Source organism: Carlito syrichta, unplaced genomic scaffold, assembly GCF_000164805.1.
Source record: "Carlito syrichta isolate Samal-C Ts95f unplaced genomic scaffold, Tarsius_syrichta-2.0.1 Scaffold309804, whole genome shotgun sequence".
Lineage (NCBI taxonomy): Eukaryota > Metazoa > Chordata > Mammalia > Primates > Tarsiidae > Carlito > Carlito syrichta.
The window spans coordinates 102,307-107,635 of record NW_007253900.1 but is presented as its reverse complement, the minus strand read 5'-3'; positions in this window follow the sequence as shown (position 1 = coordinate 107,635).

The window sequence follows — 5,329 nt, the reverse complement described above, 5'->3', positions numbered from 1 at the left end:
CCGCCCCTCCAACGGTCTGAGGGACAGTGAACTGGCCCCCTGTTTTAAAAGTTTGAGGACCCCTGGTCTAAGATTTGCTCTACACCCCTGTAGATTTTATCATCACTATACACTTAGGCTACTCTCAGTTTATTTTTTCTTAGATTTCTTCCTTTCATAATAAATTAACCTTAGCTTGTTGTAACTTTTTTACTTTATAAATGTTACAATTTTTTAACTTCTTGACTCTTTCATCGTATACTTAACTTAAAACACAAGCACGTTGTCCAGCTGTACAAAAACATTTTATTGCTTTATATCCTTATTCTGTGAGCTTTTTCTACCAGCTTATAGAAGATCATAGAAGCTCATTGAAGCTAATAACTTTAAACATTTGCTTGGCTTATTTTTTAAGCCTTTCTATTCAAAACGAAGACACATGCACACAGGATGGTCTAGGTCTACGCAGGGTCCTAATCCTCAATGTCATTGTCTTCCACGTCCACGTGTTGGCCCACTGGAAGATCTTCAGGGACATTAACACACATGAAGCTGTCATTTCCTGTGATAGCAACGCCTTCTTCTGGAATACCTCCTGAAAGACCTGCCTGAGGCTATTTTCCAGTTAACTTTTAAAATATAAGTGGAAGAAGTACACTCTAAAACAATGATTAAAAGTATCATATAGTAAAAGATGAAAGATTTATATGATTTGAAGAGAAGTGGTGGGAAACTATGGGGGTGGGAGGGAAAGGGAGATGGGATTAACGTTAGTCAACATCTGTCTGGGGACGGGGAGACACCTCTTATCAACAAGGGTGCCTGAACGGAGCATATTTGTATACCTAACCCTTAACTGTACCCCACAATATCATTTAAAAAATTGATTAAAATAAAAAGGTATCATAGAGTAAATACATGAACAAGAAATACAGTTGTTTATTATCCTTATCAAATTAATGTGCTCTACACAATTGTATGCATTTTGCTTTCATACCACTGGCAGTGTAGGCTTGTTTACACCAGCATCACTACCAACACACGAGAAATGTGTTGTGGCTATGATGATAGGACTGTTATGACATCAGTAGGCAATAGGCATTTTTTAGCTCCCTTATAATCTTATGGGACCGCTGCATATATGTGGTCTGTTTTTGACCAAAGTATCATTATGTGGCTCATGACTGTATTTATAGAACCAATGATTATATTAATTCCTTCATATCTATGTCTGACCAGTTTCAAAGAGCTGGTTAAGATGATTGGAGCTGAATCTATGCCATTTTCTGACCCAAGCAACTTCAAGAAAATGGTTTTTAAATTTTCTTCATTATGTGCTCCAGGGTTAAGGATCACACCATCACGTTTTATAAACTGTTCTATTGTACCTAATGAAAAAAATTTCTCCATAATGTTCAAACAAAGATCTTACCTGCTTTATATCCCTTCCTCTTTGTGTTTTCCTCAGCGCCAGGCATGAGTATGTACGCCCAGAGCCCAATCTTGTGCTGCAAAAGCATGCATTTATTACTTGTCTTCCCTGCTGTGGCTGTCAGTCTGTGATTTTGCTATGACAGCAGATGCCCATAAGTAACCAAGTGTTAAGGAAATCTGGAGTAACTGGAGGGCTCCGATTTAACAGGTTACTCACATAACGTTCTGCAAAGGAGTTCAATTTAGATTAGACTAGAAATGTGACATCTGTTCTGATCTTCACTTGCCACTCATGTCTGACATAAGGATGCATACAACTATGCAAGCATTTTGTGTGCACACATATATTTGCATGTGCATGTGTGTGCATTACAAAACCCAAGAGCAATGTCAAGGTTATAGTTGCTGCTCTTGGGCATGATCTCCCACTCAGCACACTGCTTCTGTTTCTTCATCCAGAGTCGGAGCTTCTTAATAGCCATGCAGACACCTCTGGTTAACAATACCATGCTGACGCACTTGGCAAAACAAGGGCATGGAAGTGAATCATTAAATTCGCTGATAAGGAAGAGAAAATTAATTAGAATAACTGGATGTTCAGGAAAGGAATAATAAAATTTTACCCCAAGCTTGGGCAAATTAAACTCATATAATTGATTTTAGTCCCACTTTAGTCTCATTCAAATCAGATGTGAAAGAATGGGAAAGAGTTAAAGTCTGGTAAAATGATAAACTCAGAAAAAATTTCTCTTTTTCCCTATGAACCTGACATAGTGAACATGTATTTTCTTTGATTTAAGATGTGATCTCACATTCAGTAGTTTAGCATTACAATTAGGTATGACTTTTAATTGTGAAGGCATGAAGAGATTATTTTAACACAGATAAAAAACCCATTTGACTTCCATAGCAACAAGAGATTTTCTGAATCAGTTGAGCAGAAAGAATATTAAAAAAGAAAAATCAACTCCCCAAATATTGAAAGTTGATTTGAAACCAAAATATTAAAGAATATAAAGGTATTTAGAAATAGGACCAGGCTCTCTTGAAGATAGTTCCTGGCTTCACTTTTTATCACTGGCACAACATTATTCTAGGTTTATAATTAGATAAACACACAGTGTACGTGTAAAGGAATTCAGAATCTAAATTCTGACTCATGATTGTGGGGAAAATACATGTTTTTAAATATGGAGTTTCCATTTCTTTTTTTTTAGTTCCTTTAATTTTAATTTTAATTTTATTTCAATAGTTTTTAGTTACATGGTTGCATTGTATAGTAGTGAAGAAGTTTGGGTTTTCAGTGTACCTACAACTTCCACCTGTCCCCATTTCTTAAGTGGTAGAAACAAAACCAACAGCAGCAGAGACGGATATTTGAGGGGACATAGGGGACTCACACATGTTAGACATTAAGAGAAGAGGCTGAGGCTACAGGGCCACAGCATGTCTGAGATTAGAAATTCTGTGAAATTAAAGGACTAGGGGAGAATCGGAGGGGAAACTGAGGCTTAGAGTTAAGTGACTTGTCCCAAATGACCAAGACAGGCATCGCAATCTGCAGAATTCTGATCCTCTGGTGCCTAGTTCGGCCTTTCTTTCATCTGCCCTCACTTTCCTGGAGTGGTGGCCCCTGATTTACTTCCTCCACCACCTGCTCCTCAACAGAACTTGACAGAACACTTGGGATAACAGAACGTCTGCCTGAGTTGAGTCATAAAGAGAAGCTACTAGTGAAGTTCACCAGCTGGAATAATGTGAACCCCATATATAAACTTTTCAAATGGATCTGCTGCTAGGGTTTGAATGTCCCCCGAACTTCATGTGTTGGAAGCTTAATTGCTAGGGCAACATTGTTGGGAGGTGGGAGTTTTGGGAAGTGAGTTGGTTAGCATGGCTCTGCCCTCATCGATGGATTAATGCCACTATAAAAAAGGATGCAGTGGTGAGTTTGCCCTCTTCTGCCACATGAGGACACAGCGTTCACATCCTTTTTGTCCTTCCACCTTCCACCATGGGAGGACGTGTTGAGAAGGTCTTCGCTAGTCCCTAGGTGCTGGCACCTTGATTTTGAACTTCCCAGCTTCCAGAACTGTGAGAAATAAATGTCTTCTCTTTGTAAATTACCCAGTTTGTGGTATTCTGTTAAAGCAGCACAAAACAGACAAGACACCTGAATTGCATCCTGAATTATCTGGACAATTTTTTTTAGCATGCCATGTAAGTATGTTTGTTTAGATAGTTTGTGTTTCAGTTTAATTACCTGTACACTGGGTACACTTTATTGGCTTCCTTACCAGTACAGAGGAAAATAGTGGCACTAAGGAAGAGTGTCACTGCAGACACAACCGGGGATTCAGGGATGCCCTGTCTCAGCCAACAGCTTCATCGAGGCTCTTGGCTGAGACGGGACTGCAAAGCAAGCGCTCCTAGGGTTGATCTTGGTGCTGTCTTCAGGATCCTTGCGTAAAAGAGGATTAACAGAAGTTCACAATTGGTCAGCAAGTGACATAAAACTTTCTCTTCTACTTTACACATGCCTTGTTTCTCATCTTCTCCACAGGACTCTCCATTCTATCTACACCAGTTGAGGCTCTGTCATCTTGCCTGTGATAGTTAACTTTGTGTCTCAACTTGATTAGGCCATAACACCCAGATATTTAGTCAAACACCGGTCTAAATGTTGCTGTGCAGTTTTTTTTTAAAGGCGAGATTAACATTTAAACTCAAAGTAAGAAAATTTACCAGCATGGTGGTATATAACTACAGGTGACAGGCTTCTCTCTCCCTTCATACTCCATGCCTTTCCATGGGATACCAGCACCCACCGCTGTGCTCCCTGCAGGCCTATGCCGTGCATTTCCATGCACGTGAGATTTTGCTATGCTTATTATTCTTCATTCCACGATGTGCTTTTGTTTCCACTTCATAATAAGTCTTTGAAATCTTTCTGTGCAAGTGCATATAGACCTTTCTTTTTTCCCCCATGGGAAAATAATTTATTTTGCAAGAAACTGTAAAGCAAATAGAGAATACGAAAACGTTCAGATAAATTGACTTGAAAGCTAGGCGCCACTGTGCTTGTCTTCCAGTGTCAAGTGACTGAAACGCTGGGGCTCAAGTATCCACAGAAAGTCCCTTAAAAGTTAAGCAATAGTGTGAAACATGACAGTATAAGGCAAAATTCATCCTGACGAATGCGATTTCATTCTAACAATGTTTCACAAAAGCACATAAGGTCTTGGCCAGCATCTATGATAGTAAGAAACTTCCAAATGTCCTAATAAATAGAGATTATTCTACATAGCCATAAAGAGAAAAAAAAAGACATTTTCTTTGATTGTCTTTTTAAAAGGTTAAAATTAAAATTTATTCTTAGATTAGGATTATTTGTAAGATGTTGCTCAGGTAGTCACCTCACAAGGCAGGAAAAAATTACCCCTGAACAATGTTGACTAATTGTTGTTTTTAGAAAGTCCCACAATGCCAATTCTACTTGAACAAAATTTCCCCAAGAGTTGCCTAAGAATGCCCTGAAACATCTGCTTCCAAGTGTTATTAAATTTTGCTGGGTAGGTTTTAATAAGCTGTCTAAATGCCTTAGGCTGCTTGTTGGGTTTCTGGAGACTGGTCATTTCAAAAATGGTGTCAAATTCACATTGTTTTTATATACCGAGAAACAAGGCTGGCGTGTAATCCACTGAGCCCAGTGAAGACCAAGTAAAGAGCAAATGAACAAATAAGGAAAACCTAGCTTTATGTAATGTGTAAGCACATTCATATACCTTTACCATCTTATTCTCATGAGACTCTGATTGGTGGAGTTCTTATTAAAAAAAGGAAATGAAACCCAAAAAAATTCCATAAATAATGTGTGCAAGCAAGCAGTATCCCAGCTCCACCCCCAAAAACATTT